Genomic DNA, 17,755 nt, shown 5'->3' on the forward strand with positions numbered 1-17,755 from the left:
TTAGTTCCATTTACGTAAAACTGACAAGTTTGGCAGTTTAACTATTGCACTTAATAAAAAGGTTTTTTCCCTCTGAGTATTTTGATGAGGTCCATGAAATTGTTCTCATAGATTGTTCATCCATTCACCAATTCGACAAATCGGTAGTACATGTCCTTCAATTGCTCACAGAGGGCGAAGGTAGCTACGTATGTAGATATGTTATATTGAAATGTTTTAAGTGAAATCAAAAAAGTGGAACAAAGTACCATAAGATCATTGATTGTGGGGATAATTCATTTTGTGTAGGGATTCAGGGGCAACTATAATGTAGCAGGTGGATGACATGTTTGTGTGGGCCATAGTTCTTGCCTCTTCTCTGCACAGCTTGATAAGCCACCCAAATGCAAGAGCAATGGCAAAAGGGTGCAAAATGAATACTACTTTTATTCATTTTATGCTTCGTATAGACTCTTGAAGGAAGGAAGAGTGGCTTAGCCAGTAGTTTCGGAGCTTGAAAAACATTCTTTTCCCTGTGATATTCCAACAGGGCTTTCATTATCAGAGCACAACTTCCTCCTCAAGGCAGGAAATTAGGAATCAGATATGTCAATATACAAAATTACACACATGTGAAAACATATTTAGCACATTTTAAAGAAGTACTTAATGAATTTAAGAAGGGCACTGTTTCACACATACTAATCACACATTGGTTTTATTCAGCTCGGAGTTCTAGGGCTTTGCCAATACTGGAAACATAGAAAAGGAAATTCGGTCTACCCCTGAATGTGCCCGATCCCATCTGATCTCGGAAGCTGAGCAGGGTTGGGCCTGGTTAGTACTTGGATGGGAGACCACCTAGGAATAGCAGGTGCTGTAGGCGTTAAAAAAAGAAAAAAGAAAATGCGTACAGCCATGCAAAAGTAGCCTTTGACTAGTAGAGAATGAAGGAAATAACTGAGAAGGGGAGAGGATTCAAACCTACACTCAATATGCAGAGACTCCGGTGACACCCTGTATGAACCAACGATAGTCTGCTTGGCTAGTGATGACTATGAAAGTCAAGTCATTTTGCAAGAGAGTCAAGAAATATGGGATATATGGTAAGGACAGAAGCAGAAAAGAGAAGAGAAACATATGGAAACCTAGAAAAGTGCAGCTACAGTAAAAATAACAGATGGCAAAAGCCACAAGAACAATGGGGCCTTAAGGAATGCATAATCTGAGTGTGAAAATGTTGGCTCTGAGATAAACTACTCAGAAAACCAGAGTCCTTCTGAACAAGGGGGAGCAATCAAATGCCCTCACCATTTTACAAGGTCATCATTATGCCACTTTGGAAGTATGCTTTGGCTTTGTTGGGGAAGGGGCACTTAGAGGAAGGACAAAACAGGCTCATTTGCTTTACTATTCACATGTGTATTATCACACACAAAAATTACATGTAGCTCATGGGTAAGAAGTGAGGTGCGGCGAAAGATCCATGGGACTCTCTGTTACAGTAACAGTAGACTAAGACATATGTGTTCATATGGTGGTGCATTCAAAGGAAGCCAAACCATTGTACCCTCTTCCAAGGAAAACATCTAGTTTGGGTACATTATTAATTAATAAAATAAGTGATTTTTACAAGGAAATGCTGGTAACTGAGTTCTGTACGTTTTGAAAAGGGCTTTTGGTATTTCAAAGAGAGACTTGGCATTTAAAGCATAGTTATGTCTGGTGGAAAATGTCAGCAAATCCTAAAACTGCAGAACAAGTTGGTGGCTTTTTTGCAGAACGCAGTTCTGAGCAAAATCTATTCCTCTGGACTATTTTAGCAAGATGATGTAACTAGGTTATTTTAGCCAGGCAGCTTCTTTGTTATAGCAGGTGCCTGTGAATTAGGTGTGCTAGAGCTTAGGAAGAATAAGAACAGACTAATGCTGTAGGCTCCCCAAAATTAAATTTTAATGATTGGAAAATGTCATTTCCTTAAAGATTTCAAATGTCATATGAGTTCCTACTCATTTATTTAGAGAACACAAATGTATGCATTAATAGACAAAGATTCTTTTCTCACTGACTTTATTCTGAAAACATAGCAACACAAAATTATTTTATTATTATTAAAGTATTGTAGAGTTTGCCTCCCTCCAAAGGAGTGGGTTAGTTTTCCCCCTCCCAATATATTTCCTATTCAACATCCCCCCAAATGTGTATCAGGATGTTTTCAGTGACTTCCTAATTTTTTATGAAGTCTTATAAATCAGCAGTCTTCAACATTTTTGGCACAAGGGACTGGTGCTCCTATGAGAAGCTAACGCCTGATGACCTGACATGGAGCTGAGGTGGTGATGCTAGCATTGGGAAGTGGCTGCGAATACAGATGAAGCTTCGCTCACTCACCCACCGCTCACCTCCTGCTGTGGCAGCCCAGTTCCCAACAGGCCACGGACTGGTACTGGCACATGGTCCAGGGGTTATAAATGACTTGAATAAGAATAGCATTTATTAACTCATATAATAAGAAATCTCAAGGATTGGTTAAATCAGAGGTGCAGTGATGTCATCAAGGATATAGGTTACTTCCATCTTTCTGCCTATCATCTTATGCTCTCTTCAGCTAACAGCTCTCACAGTCCCAAGATGGCGGTCACAGTACCAGACACCACGCAATGACATCTAGTAGCAGATGAGGGACTGTTTCTTTCTGTGTGTTTTTCTGTGTTTCTCTCTCTGTGTCTCTCTGTCTCTCTCTCTTTGTCTCTCTCATTCTCTCTTCCTCTCTCACTAGTAAATATTTTATTTAATTTAGGAAAGTGATGAATCTCAACAGAAAACAAATGTCTTTAAGGGAAAAGAAAATAAACTTTTTTCAGAAGTATCTCAGTAGACTTCCACTGTATTTTATTAGTAAGTTCTGCATCACATACCCATGCCTGAATCAGTCACTGACAAGGAGATTGGGACCACACTGATTAGCAGTTTCTCAACCTTGACACTATTGGCATTTTGGGAGAGATAATTTTTTGTTGTGGGGGATGAAATGTACCTTGTAGGCTATTGAGCATCATCCCTGTTTTCTCTCTACTAGATGCAATAGCACTTATCCCCAAGTGTGAAAATCATAAATGTCTCCAAGTTATTGCAGAATGTCCCCTTGGGGACAAAATCAATTGGTCATCCCACTGAGAACCACTGGCTTAGGTCATTATTGATTATTCACCTTATGGGTCTGGACCCACCTTTCCTGGAGTGTGGAGGTGGTGCCGGAGATCAGGATTCTGTTAATAAGAAAAAAGGAATTGCTTTTTGATAGATGCCAAGTGTGGGCAGTTACACGCCCCCTTTCTTTCTTGCCTTTTTTCAACACATAGACCAAGGCCTTATTAAAAATATAAAATACATAAGAATGAATTAACTAGTATTACCTAGTGAATACTGGTTCCTGTCTAAATGAGAAGTGGATAAGTATTCTTATAATCAACTGGTGATTTAGAACATTTATTCAAGGGTAATTTGTGTTGAAGCACTGAAATCATGACTGGTTGGGTTCTTCAGAGTTCAGATGTTCCTACTTTTGGTCATATTCTTGCAGCAATAAATTCCTTTATTCAGGTTTTATTTCTAATGTACAAGACATTCTACCCTTGTTACTTTTATTAGTCATCCATTGGTGATGAACTCTTGCATCCTGGATTAAATTGTTTAATGAGAAAAAGTATGAATGTTTTTATTAATTCAATAGACATTTATTTGGTGCCTGTCATGTACCAGGTGTCAGTGCTATGAAGGAAAGTGACAGGCTGAAATACTACGTTAGAGAGTTAGAGAAAGCTCTCTGAGGTTTTAACATTTCAGCCAAGAAAAGAAGAAAGGAGAGAGATTGAGGAAGGGGACATGTCTGATTATAATGGGCCATAGCAGAGTTCTGACTATGATAAGAGAAGGAAGGATTGATAGGCTTAGGGATGGTGTGTGTGTGTGTGTGTGTGTGTGTCTGAGAGAGAGAGAGAGAGAGAGAGAGAGAGAGAGAGAGAGAGAGAGAGAGAGAGAGAGAGAGAGAAAAGCTACTTTCCTTTGACCTGTTGTATTTTTGTGCTTGGAATGCAGAATGATTCCCAACTGGATTTAATTCCTTCTGCGCTATGATAATTAGTGTGATATGCAAACCTGTGTCCTTTTTTTGTGATTTTTTTTTTCCTTCTGTTTCTTAAGGTAGCATTCCTGTCTTGGTTTCCAGTCTCTTAAACACAGCTTAGTCCTCCTGGTCTTCTAAGACGCTTCAGCTTCTGGCTTTATACCTAGTGCTTCCACATGAGTGGCTTCAGGCTGCAGGGTTTGTGGTCTTCTCCTAACTATCACATTTGGTCTTACTCCACTGATTGTGGAGAGAATATCTCCTGGGGAAAATCTCACTAGAAAGTCTCTACTTCTAGGAGCAGAAAGATCCCTCTATTTTTTTGGCCTCTCTTTTCAAAACATTTCTTCCATCTCTCATAATTTGGGAGGTTAAACCATTCCTAATATAGATCACTGCTGTCTTTTTTAAAAAAAAAATCTTTTGAGAATTTAAAAAGAAATCATTCAACCATTCTTTATTGAGTACCTTTGAAATGTCAGGCATTGACATTAGGATATAGCAATGAATAAAACTCAGTTCCCATCCTTTTGAAGTTGTCCCTCTACAGGGGATTATAAAAATAAAAACTAGTGTAATCAGTGCTATGAAATTTTATGAAAGAGGATAATTTTGGGAAGACTAGATAGGCTAACTAGGCTCAAAGTCTGGGCTTGAGGAGGTTTTAGCTATCTTCCCATGTAACCTCAAGGGAAAATAAAATCTAAACAAAAGTACATGCCATATGTGGCAAACTTAAGGTTTTGAAAGTACTTTCACATTTTTCTTATTTGAGCTTCATAATAATATAGTTAAATAGGTAAGGAAAGGCATTATCATACCCAGTGATCTAGTTTTGTAGTAAAGATGGGTCTAGATGGAAAATCTAATGGATCCTGCCACTAGGTTTCCTTTCTGCTGAAGTGGAAGAAATAGATTTGGTTAAGGATGAAGAGTTTGGGTGTAAGGCAGAAGATGAGATAGTGGGTGTTTTCTCTTTGGAGATAGGAGTGAGCATATTAAGGAATAAGTGTTAGGTTTTTAGTTTTTTTCTGCGTAGAGAGCAGTGATGAAACCAAGTCTATACAAGCAAGCCCAGCTTACTGGGTTTTAATATGTTTGCTGGTCTGAGATGACTAAGTGCTAATCATTGATGGAATAACCAAAGTTTTATACTGTTTATTTTTAGACCTTTTCTGTTGTTGTGCTACCTGAGGCCACCTTCTTATGAGTTCCATGGCCTCACTTTGCCACAACATCCTTACCCGGGAGATCCCTCCTGAGGGCCTGTAACAAGGCCCGAGGCTTGATGCATACTGCACTGATTCTACTGGCTTCATTTCTTGGGGGTCATTCCCATTGTATGGAGAAATAGAATCAAGGGAAGGACTTTCCTAAAGTGGTTTCGCAGCCTCCTAGTTATCTTCTTTTTCCTAGACCAGAGCTATTCAAGGTGTAGCCCACTGGCCAGCTTTCAAGTCAGTCCATTATCAATTGCAAAGTTTATATATATGCTGGTAGGTATTTTGGCCATGATTTGTATAGAAAAGAATGACAGAAGGGATTCTCCCAGCGCCTTCATTTTACAAATGAGAACTCCGAAGCCCAGCCTTCCAAGCTAGTAACAGACCAAAAATAGAACCAAAGTCTACTAGGATATCTAATAGTAATCTAATACCATTTATAGCTCCAGATCCACATGTTAGTATTAATAAACTTGTCATGTCTATTGACTGAACACTGGTGTTACTACCATTCTGGCTAGCCTGAGGATTTGACTGCTTTCCTACAAGTCGCGCTGCAGCTTTCACTCTTCACCACTTGGGGGCCGCAGTTGCTTCACCCGGTTCTCCCTTTTTCAGTTCCCCGCTCTTCCCATCCCCAGCGCCCGCAGTACGGCAGAATGCCCGGCAGGGGGCGGTGCGACCTCCTGGTCCCGCGGCCCCTCCCTGGGCCAACCGTCGATTGGGCCGGCGCGTGACGTCACGCCGTTTTAGCCAAACAAATGGGTTTCGGGGAGAGCGTTGGGCTCCGCCGCGCGGCGCTGGGCGCTCTGTCCGCCTGAGCGGTGGGGAGCAAGCCAGGCCTCCTGCCGCCGCTGCCGCTGCGTCGCGGTGTGCAGCCCCGGGCCAGGCCCCGTCCGGGGCGGGAGCGCAGGTGGGTCGGGGCCGAGCGGCGTGGCACGAGGGCAGCGCGATCGGGGTTCGGCCGCGGCCACCGTGGCCGTTCCCCGCCCCCCTCCCGCCGCTCGCCTGCGCTCCCGGGACGCGGGGCGGGTGGGGGCAGGGGCGCCGCCCGCGGGTTCGGGGCGCGCGGGGCGCTGCCGCGTCTGGGGCAGGGACCCGGCGGCCCGCACCTCCTCCCGGGCCGGCCTCCGCCCGCGCACGGGCCGGGCGCTGAGCGCCCCCGCGGGCCACGGAGGGTCTGGCGGGCCGGCGGGCGAGAGCGGCGACCCCGGTCCGGGCTGACGCCCAGGCGATCACGGATAGGCCGTGCGGAGGCACCGGACCGGCTCTCCCGCCTCCGGGACCAGCGGCAGTGAGGAAGTCGGGTCCTGGGTGGGGGTCGCGTCGCACAGTCGCTCCCGCCTGGGCTCGGCCAATCTGTCCTTCCCTGTCCCAGCGCAGGTGAGCTGGCGCCCGCCCTTAACCTTTACCGGGACCGGGCACGACGGAGGCTTGGAAACCTCTTTCGCCGCCCGGCTGGCGCAAGTCGACTGCGGGTCGGCCCCAGTCCGCTATGAAGTCATAGTGCTGTGGGTCCGCGTGTCTGTGACGTCAGGGGGTTCCAGGAGATGGGCTGTGATGTCACTGCAGGCCCTGGCGGGGACCTTGGCGCGGAAAGGCCGGGAGGATCCGGAGGGGAGAAAAAGGAAGTTTAGTCTCCTATCGACTCTTGGGAATCGCACCGGATTTGAATCGAAAGTTGTTTGGTATCAGCATTTTACAATTTTAATGTAATACTTGTCAAGGTCTTTAACTTTATATCACACAAGCATTGTTAGTACAGTTCAATATGAGACATTTGATTTAGAAACATCTGAATCAGGAGGGTTTTTTTTTTGGACGGGGGTTGTTGAATGTTTAAAAGCCTTTTAGGAAGCTACTCATAGTTTAATTGTTTGTGATCGGAATTGCTGACAAAGTAGAACTAACTGAGTGCTGGTAATTCAGTCTACTTTTTTTACTAGACAGTTTCGAGATCATCTGTCTGCTTTTTCACATTTTTGTTAGAGAATTGCCTGAAAGAGCGAGAGTGGATCTTAAAAGAATTTTTCTGTTGAGGGGGAGGAGATGTTTGAGTTAATCCAGTATTATTCTTAAATAATAATTACTTGAGGATTTAATTTATCCAGATTCTCCCTGTCCCATGCTACCATGGATAATTGAGGGTTTCCTGTGGTTATAGTTCAGCAACAAGCCTTTTTCTTACTTTTTATTTCTTACTAAGGCTGGGTCATAACAATATAATAACATCCCAGGATTGCTTGTCTGGACATGCAGCTAAAATTTTGTCTGTAGTGTTTTCAAATATGAAAGTACAGAATTTTTAAAAGGTTCCTTGTCTGAATATTGTTTTTCTTCCAAAGCTTTCAAAAGAGATCAGGCTGGAAGAGAAGCTAGTCACTTGCCATTACAGACTCTCTTCAGGAATTCCAGCTATCATTTTCATCACTTCTTCCTCTCTATAGAATCATTTAATAGAATCTAGTTTGAAAGGTAGACGGCTTAAAATTGAAGCGTAATTGCAATTTTGTGTCTTCAGCAGGAAACGGGTAGAAGTCCTCAATCCTTCACTGACCTTGACTTGTAAGGTAGGTTTTTTTGTTGCAGTTAATATTTCCTCTCCTTCCAGTTTGCTCTTTATAGATGATTGATTATGTATTGTTTCTCTGAATTTTGCATTAACATGCAGATGGAAGTAATGCTGTGTCCATTAATATAGGAAATGAAAGCAAAGATTTAGCCTCATTAATTACTATTAGATTTGACTGGAAGTTCACAAAACAAGGCTTTCATGTAAATCTCATTTTAATCATCACCATACCTTGAAAATTCGACAGCATTGTATGTACTACTGAGAGTTGTTCATTTTTTTTTTTTTTTTAAGGAATTAGGAATTGTATAGTGACAATGTTGTGTGAAGGTTTTAAAGACAAAATTTGAGCCTTTGGATCCTCAAGACTGATAGGTACTGATTTAACATGAAACTGTTCATACTGAGGGTGCTAATCAATTTACTCTTTAAGAGGAAAGAATCATAGCAAGATAATATGTAATGAAATTGGAGGAGGTACAAAAAAAGGACCCTTGCATGTGTCTTTTCCATTTGGTCTTTCCGGGGCAGGCTGCATTTCTCTGTTAATGAACTGTACTGATGAGTAAACGGGAAGGGATGAAAGTCAAACTAAATGTGAATTGAAAGACATAAATGATGATAATTAAATAGCTCCTCCTTGGCAGTGCATTTTTTCCCTTGTTTTGTTAGCAGTTATGAAACTTATTTTTCCTTATGGAAAATGAATTATAGGTAGAGAATAAATGTCTTAGTGTATTCTGATGTGACTGAGGAACAATGACAGTTATAAAAAAGCCAGCTTATTCATACAGTTGCATAACTATTTAACAAGCCATAACTAACTCTCCTGGAACATTTTTAGTTTGTTTCTACTTTGCAGGATGTTTTTCACCTAGGCCTTGCAGTTTTAAATGTAGAAAGAAGCTTTTACTTCTTATAAATGGAAATTTATTTGAGATCAGGTTAATTATTATTTTAAAATATTTTGTCCTTTTATCCATTTACAGCATTTGAAGGGACTGAAACAACCAGTCTTTAATGATACAGCATTTTTTAGAGAGATAAAAGCAAATATGAGGAATGAAAAGTGCTGTATTTTAGAAATTCTTTAGAATATGTTTATTGGGTCAATTACTCTAGTAACAGGTAGAATTACATTCTAACACAAACACTCTACCTTATCTTCTAAACTTAAAATTTATGCCGAGCCAGTTTAATTTGGTCTTGATATCGTAGTAGACCTTAACGTGTTTTAATATTTGTTGGGGAGAGACATCATTTGGTGTTACCTTCCAAAACTTGCAGCTGTTTAAAACCAGATACTTGAGGGAAGCTACTATGGTATAATGAATGCCTTCCTTGTTAGGTCATGTGTGACAAAGGCAAAACTCAGCAAGTGCATAATCTGCAGTCCTTTGGAAACAACAATAACAAAAAAGGGCAGATTAACTCCAAATGCATTTAGGTCATCTGGAAATTGAATTCCTGTCAATCCTTATCTTTGCATAATTTATCTTCTCTCTTTTAGTTCATGCTTATGGTATTTTGAAGCTGATGAACTTACTGTGTTATCTGGGAAAGCATTAATGATTAAAACGTAGGTGTTACTTGGTTGAGTTTATCAAGCTCTTGTTTCCAAGTTTTTCTTGTAGTTAGCTCTCCACAGAAGAGGCTTCAGATCTTTCCTATTTAAATATTCACTCTCAGAATCCTAGCACACTCTGAAACTAAGTGCTATTTATGTGTATTATATTATCACACACACATTTCATTCATGTGACATACATTTTTTTGAGTACCTCCGTGCCAGCTTCTTAGCCACGGACTGTGACACTCAGATGAATTGTCCTTGCTGCATAGACCTTTGACCTTTGTTTTAACTTTATTTTTTTGCCATGGAGGGCTACGGGTCTGAGAGGCTGGAATTAGACCAACAGGATGAACCATTTATATTATGCCACTTTGGCTAGAGGTCTCATCTAAAGGCCTATTTAAGGAAGTATTAGAAACTCAGGTAAAAAAAAATGGAGAACAGATTATCAGAGCTTTTCGAATTTGGATTGTCCTAGAATAAACGAAGTTTAGTGAGTGAGTACTTTCCTTGAACCTAGGGCCAGAACTAGTTCGAGTAGGCAGACTAAAATTAGAGGTAGAGAGAAGATCCAGACATCCCACTCTCACACATGTAATACCTTCTTTTCTGTCAGTACTTTAAATTGACAGATTTCTGAAATATGTGAGCCTCTCACTATCTTTGTTTCTCTTTGCCTTCTTTCTCTAACATTTTATGAAAAATTTCAGTCAGAAAAGTTGCAAGAAATGTTTATATGAATACCTAAATACCCACAACCAATTCTTTAATTCATATTTTACTGTCTTTGCTTCTCTCCATCCATCTTATGCTCCCTCTCTCCTTCTATCAATCGATTAATCCATCTTATATTTTTATTGTATTTTAAAGTAAGTATTCTTTACCCCTAATCACTTCAGCATACTTATCATGAACTATTTATTTTTTAGGTAAAATTTACATACAGTAAAATGGTGTAGTACTTATGTGTACCATTCTCTTAATTTGGACAAGTTCATACATCTGTGTAACCTATAACCTTGTCAAGATCTAGATCATTACCATCATCACAGAAAGTTCCTTCATGCACTTCCAAGTCAATTTAATTAACTTTTAATCTCCTGCAATCTTATTTGCACCAGTTTCTTGTGAAACGACCTGTTCAAAGGGTCTGCTTTGTTAGCAGCACATTTGAATGGCATTATGCTAGGTATTCAGAATATAAAGAAATGAAGAACACAGGCCCTGTTCTCTTCAAGCTTATAATTTAGTTTGGATTTTAGTTAGGTATATAAAGGGAGATGTAAATAAATGTTACATAAATTTAAAGGGGGCAACTGGGACTGCTAGAGAAAGCTTCCTAGGTGTGGGTCTTGGATTGAGCCTTTAGGATCCAGAGAAAGAGGTGTTTTGTTTTTCAGATAGACTTTACGAAGTTACAGTATAAAGGAACAGTAGCAAACAAGGGTAGTTGGGACCCAGTTTTGGAAGGAGTTTGAGCATTATTCTGTACCCAATGACAATTTTTGAGGAAGAATGTAATGTGAAAAGCATCTTAGTTGAATTCTTATCCTGTTTGTCATCTTTGGTATTGAGTTGTGTAGAAGATCTTTTCATTTTTTGAGTTGTCTTCTCTCTTCTTTCTTTGCCTGTGTCTGATTTCTCCTGATTTCTCAGCTTTGCTGGTAGTTCTTTCTTTTCCAGATCCAAGCTATCCAAAGCTCTTTTCTTGATTCTTCATTGTGCAACTTGTAATCTGGCCCTTACTTCTTAGCGTTCCTTGATTATAATTCTTTACAGGTCGTACCTACATCTCTATCCATAACTTAACTCTTGTTAGGGTTCTAATTGCTATTAGGATGCTTCTCTTTTTATATCCCTGTTATTTTGTACTTACTCTTCAAGAATCTGTAGCAAGAACATTTGCTCTAAGCAGTTGTAGGAAATGGGATTTATTGAAAAAGAAAGATACGTAAACTTTGGGCTGAATGAACAGTTTAGAATTTTTTTAAATTACAATTGACATTCAATGTTCTATTAGCATAATGGTTAGACATTTATTTGGTTTATGAAATGATCCACCCCTAGAGTACCCACCCGGCACCATACATAGTTATTACAATATTATTGACTCTATTTTGTTTGCTGTACTAGAACCATCATTATATGGTACTTTCCGCTCTCAATATCTTATGCAGGTATGTCTGCTTGTCCATACTTAGTTCACGTGTGAAACCTCAGCTTCAAGGGCATCTGGAAAATGTCATTTTTAGTTGTCTATCCTCTATAAAATAGGAAGTCCACGTGAGATTAGATTGGCATGAGTACTGAGTACACTTCAGTACACTCAGTTTGAAAAACAAGTCATTTTTGCTAGATTCCCTCGATGTGACAAAGTTAAGGCTTTTCCAATTTTGCTGTTTTTCTGCAAAGACTGCGTATTGTTCTAATTCCCTGAGATAGTAACCGTTGAAATTAACTGCCATTTAGATTTTTTATGTTGTGAGTATAACAGAAAACCAACTCAAATTTATTGGCTCACAATACTGAAAAGTCTGAAGGTAAAGCTTGATCCACTTATTTCAAAGTGACCAGAACCTTGTCTTTCTCTTCTTTTTTTCATTTAATGAGCTCTACTTCTATGATGTCGGTCCCTTTGTGGTCGCAGCATGTTCAACTGCTCAAGGCCTGCTGTCCTCAAGGCTTAAGTCCTCATGTCTTCAGGCCCACAGAGGGCGAAGCAGAGTGCTTCCACCGAAGCTCTAGGGCAGGGAGGGCTCTTGACCACTTTTGTTCCATAGACCCCTTTGGCAGCCTGAAGCCTATAGGACCCCTTTTCTGAATAATATTTTAAAATAAAATACATAAGACTATAAAGAAAAACAGTTATATTAAAATTAGTTATCAAAATGTTTTTTTAAACTATAAAATAGAATGCACTTCTTTATTAAATAATAAGATTTAGTATGGGTCTAATAATTTCCAAATACTGATGAATATGATTATTTGGAGGGCTCTGCAACCAGTGATCATGTGATAGAAAGATAGCTGGGATTTCTACTGGTTACAGAGTGACAGATATTGCTAATATTGTGGTTTGTTGATTGAATTAACAATGGAAGGAAATACTAAATTTCACTTGGAGTTTAGTGAAAGTTATAATTTTCCCCCCCGCATCTGAGTTTATCTCCACCTAAATCCATTGGGGGAAAGGGTGGTATCTATAAGCCTCAGCTTAAGAACTACTGCTAGAAGAGACTTTTGCTTCCCAGAAGGCCCAGCAAATGTCTTCTTGCATGTCATTGACTTTGAGTTATATTTCTGATATTTCTGCACCAGCCACTAAAAATATGGACTTGTTAATTTGTTTAGCCAGCCCAGGTCTACCCCTGGAGCTGGGGATGGTATCATTGCTACCTCAACAGCATGCTGAGAGAAGAGTAGATTCCCAAGGGAAATTTAGGGGCTACTGGATGCTGACTAGCAAATAGTAGATGTCCGTTATGTCATCCCCTCTCCTTTGCTCCCATAGTTAACCAGAAACCTTTGCTTGGATTTGACTTTTCCTGATCAGTCTCTGCCAACACTCTAGGCCTCCAATATGGAGTGTGTGGGATAGTCCATTGGATTGCAAAAAAGAAAAATAGAATTTCTATTATTTTTTCATCCTTCGAATATTTATTTTTGTGTATGTTTATACTGTATGTAAGATATATTAGTATAATGGTACATGTATAGATATAAAATTTATAAACATGTATTTATGGACACATTAAAATTATTTTAAATCATGGGAATGGGTCAGGATAGTTGACATAAGCGGAGAACAGTGCTGCTCAATAGAAATATAATGTAAGTTACATGTAAGTAAAAAATTTCCAGTTAGCCACATTAAAAAAGTAAAAATAAACAGCTGAAAATAATTTTATTAATATGTTATTTAATACCATATACCCCAAACATCATAATTTCAACATGTAATCAATACGAAAATTATTGAGATAGTTTACATTCTTTTTTTCATAGTCTTTGAAATTCAGTGTGCATTTTATATTTGGAGCACATCTCAGTTTAGACTGGCGCTATTTCAGGTGCTCAAGAGCCACATATGGCTAGTGGCTTCTGTATTGGGTAGCACAGATCTAGACCACTGATTATTCCGAATTTAGATTTTTATAATTGTCTATGTTTTCGTAAATCCGTATTTGCTCTCTTCTTTGTTTTTGTACAGTTGCCAGGTTAATTGAACAAAAATTCCACTGTGATGTTATTCTCTTGCCCTAGGTTTCTGTGGCAACATGTTTAAATGTAGTTTTTAAGACTTCAGTAAGATGGTCATTCCATCCTTCTGCCTCACATATTTCTGGAACTGCCTGCAGCAAACCTGGTGCTCAATTTGGCAGTTTTTTCAGCCTAGCCTTCCTCCTTCCCTCTCTCCAAATATAATCATCTATTACAAGAAGCCTGGGCCCATGAAACCTCCTTGGATTCTGCGGTCCCTCTGCAGTCGTTCCATTTCCTGAACTCCTATGGTGTATATTGAGTACTCAGCCACTTAGCACACTTTAGCAGTTCATTACATATTGTTGTTTATTGCTCTCTAATTGCTTCATGTGTATTAGTCTTATCTCCCCTATTAAATTCTAAGCTTCACATCTCATGTCCCCAAATCTAGACTCATAATTAAAGGCTTAGCTTTTTTTTCTTTCTTATCTTTAGGGGCTTGCCTGGGCTATTTAACTCTGTATCTTAAAAAATTTTTTTGAAGTTCTATTTTGTTTTCTACTCTGCTGGTTCACTTAGTCGTCTGCCTTCTAGCAGATTCAATTGTAGGATGAGTTTTTTGTATTAAAGTGTTCATTTGCTTCTTGAAAATGAAAAAATATAATTTTGTTTACAAAGTCGTCTATTTGTAGCTGTAAAACCACTCTTGGAACTGCATTAGGGAATTATCGATTAGCTGGAGTTTCTGAAGATGAAATCTGAGTTTGATAAAGAAGTCTCAAAGGACACATTTGCTCCATTGCCCAGGAACCGGGAGAGGCAAACTTGTTTCCAAAGTAGGGCAAGAGATTTTATTTCAAGTTCAGTCATCAGGATTATTCTCTTGAGGTTCTTGGTACTTTCTATATACACTCTAGTCACTTTACGCTTAGGGGAGAGGTTTCTCTAGTTCAGGCTTAGGTGAGAGCTCTATCACCATCACAATTTTTTAGCTCATTTGAGACACTACAAAGAGGGCTGTGAAAATGAATCCTGAAAATAAGTCCAAAGAATGTCATAGGTTTTGTGCTTTAAGAATCTTATCTTTCATTTGACATTTTCTTTGCCTGTGTTTTATTTAACATGTTATATGGTTAGCTTAATAAAATAGTTAAACACCAAAATTTTTAACTTGTTGAGTTTCTAGACCCGTTTGTTGATTATTCATTTACTTAAAAAAGTGCAGTGTGTTTTAAATGCCAGGCATTTTGCTAAGTGCATTGGTTGTGTTACTTTTTTTCTTAGCACTATTTTATAGATTTTCTATGTATTCTTTGGCAAGTAGCAGCCTTTATTTAAGAATTTATCTTTTGTCTTATTGATTAACACCTTGTTGATTTTTACTCCCTTTTTGGCAAATATCGATAACAAAATGGATTATTAGTCAAAATACTAACATTTCTAGAAAGTTCAAATTTTTGTTTTATTAGCAGTAGGTTGTAACTTTTTCTCAAGTTTTACATTCTAGTTGCATGTGTTTTTAATACTATAGTATAAAATACTTTTAAACTTAAAAATTATAAAGCATTTCAGAACCGAGTTTTTAAAAAATTTGACGGTTTTGAAATTTAAGTGAAAACCTATGCCGCCACACTAGTTACTATTTTATTTCTGAAACTAAAAAATGAATTATTTTCTCCTTTATTTCATCTACGGGCTTAGCATTTATATTATAAATTTTTTCAGTTATCTAAAATATTCTTGGGTTTATTACCAAAAAATTATTTGATTCTTACTGTAATTGTAGTTTGTTTTATTTCGTGATTCTATCTTGTCTATCATGCTTAAATTTTAATTATTTTAGTAGAGAATTAGGACTTATAAAGCTTCTCTTAAGAATTGTTCCTTTATGAATGCCTCATGAATTTCCCTTCCTTTTAAGAGAGGTAGGAGGGGAGCATGACTCTTTAAAGGATATCATTAATTTTGAAGATTAAAATCTGCTTGCCAGCTCATTTGTTGGACTATTGAAATACTATGGTTTTATATTATTGAAGGTCTTTTCATGTGTCCCCAGTGTTCCAAGCAATTCTTTTACTAAACATTTGCCAGATCTTTCTCTTGTTTAATAGCTCTGATTTCAGTGTTATCATCCAGTGGGAATTTCTGTTAAAAGTCTTAAGATTTTGGTTTCTTGGGTAAATTCGTTAAGGACCGGACTGACAGTTACTAATCTTTATTTCTTATAGAATCAAGTAAAAATTTGTTAAAATTAAGTTTGAGTAATCCCTCTCCTTGTGTTTACGCCGTTTATTTAATATTTTTGGGGCATGCCATATGAAATTGATTAGTCCTTTTTCACCCCCAAATTGATCATTTAGGAGAAGTTAGAAGAAAACTAATCTTTACCTTTTCCCTTAACAATTTAAAAAAAATAATGAGTGTACGTTTATCACTTTTCTGTTTTCAGAGCATGTTAGTCTTATTGGTTTATTAACGATACCATTTTTGAAGACTCAGTATGAATTCATTGTAATGTTCTTGGCAGATAGTTCTTTTCCCCCTTTAGAAGAAAACCATGTCAAGCCTTCGTCAGTGAACTTCAGTATAGTTACTCAATTTTCTTCAAGAAATTTGTCATTTGTATTGTATATTTATAGTGTAGACATTATTCAGAGAAGTAAAGCTTAATTTTAATTTTACTTCCCTGTGCATTGTATTGTTTCAAAACTATTAGTGTTCAGTTCATTCATCAAATGTTCATTATGCCTGCTTTGAGCTTTCTGCATTTGAATGTTCATTTAGTCCGTGTTGCTGAAATTCTGCTTTATAGGATAGCACAAAGAACTGTACTGGAAAATGTCAACTTTGCCACCAGGAGCATTTACTTTGAAAGGGTTAATGATTATTGTCTGTGCCTACATGTGTTTCAGAGGCCCCAAATGAAATTTCCACACTAGTTACTACTACTTTCTAAAGGGTTAGTGATTTTGTTTGTAACCTTCCCAACCTCAGTAGAAACAATTTGATGTTTGTATTCACTGTTATCAGCCAGAGGATGTAAATGATGTTTCTTTTCTGGGTTTAAATGATTGTATTTATCACTTGAGAGGTTGTTTGTAATTGAGATGGATCCGTCCATGGTTGGTGGCCTCTACTGTAGGATGTGGATAGTCATCTGGCATTTGTGTGAGAAACGACTTTCTTACCAAGTTACCTTTTAAGAATGAAAATCCAAAATTTTATGGATATTTCTAAAGTGAACATTTTTTATTTTGTGCAGTTTAATTATTACAAAGAAATAAGTATATGAAAATGGAATATAAAATATATACACTAATTATACACAAAATCACATGCAAGAATCATACTAATCATAGACAAAAAAACATGTATGTGTTGGCCAAGACTTGGGCAGCCGACACAAAACTAAACGGTCTGTTTAAGAGTGCAGTAGATTTTGAGTGATTGTTTTATTGCTTATACCATGAAAAAGGTAAGATTTTCATATGCAGATTTTAAAATAGCATTGAGAAAGAAAGCCACCTAATGTCAATTCAGTAAATTTCTCAAAAATTCTCATTTTATTTCAATTTCTAATCTAACTCACAGACTGTCATGTTACTGTTTGTAACTCTTCATAATCTTTACTACCCTAACAAGAAAAAGAAGCTTTTGTACTATTCCTTCAGCTAATCAGAAAAGTCTTCTTGGCCTATTTGATTTAGTTAGCGGCTTTTGTTTGTTCCTCACTCAAAGCAGAGATTGAGAAATTAAAACATATATAGTATATATTTCTACCAGTAGAATGACCTCAATGCTTTTCTTTTTGGTTAAAATGTTTTCTTGCCTTTTTCTCTTGAAAGAAGAATTCTCAGCATTCTTCATACCTATTTCCCCCTTCCAGCATTTTTTTTTATTATTTTGTCATTTTGGCGGCTAGCAATTCTTGGGGTAATTAGTTCAATGTGGGATCGTTTTGAAACTAAAGTCAATGTGTCTTTAAATCATTAAAATCTGAAAATATATGAAAATTTGAAAAATTAAATGGAATTTTTAATAGGATTAAAGAAAAATTTATTTGTCAAATAGGTAATGTG

At 38.0% G+C, this 17,755-nt stretch overlaps 1 protein-coding gene and 1 pseudogene across 11 annotated transcripts in view; both read left to right on the forward strand.

The window, feature by feature from the left end:
- Positions 1 to 749: 749 nt before the first annotated feature.
- LOC118600897 lies at positions 750 to 865 on the forward strand (annotated as a pseudogene).
- Positions 866 to 6,084: 5,219 nt separating this feature from the next.
- The window catches only part of FBXO34 (F-box protein 34), a 71,596-nt gene continuing 59,925 nt past the window's right edge, over positions 6,085 to 17,755 (forward strand). For 2 of the 11 annotated variants that reach the window (XM_016144876.2, XM_016144875.2), the window contains exons 1-2: positions 6,102 to 6,241; positions 7,850 to 7,898. The gene's annotated coding sequence lies outside the window, so the exon portion shown is untranslated. Of the gene's footprint in view, positions 6,242 to 6,501; positions 6,712 to 6,733; positions 7,017 to 7,849; positions 7,899 to 17,755 lie in introns of those variants that run through there. The other 9 variants (XM_016144877.2, XM_016144874.2, XM_036238626.1 and 6 more) reach the window with 7 other exon arrangements.

Source organism: Rousettus aegyptiacus, unplaced genomic scaffold (assembly GCF_014176215.1).
Source record: "Rousettus aegyptiacus isolate mRouAeg1 unplaced genomic scaffold, mRouAeg1.p scaffold_m13_p_3, whole genome shotgun sequence".
Classification (NCBI taxonomy): Eukaryota; Metazoa; Chordata; class Mammalia; order Chiroptera; family Pteropodidae; genus Rousettus; species Rousettus aegyptiacus.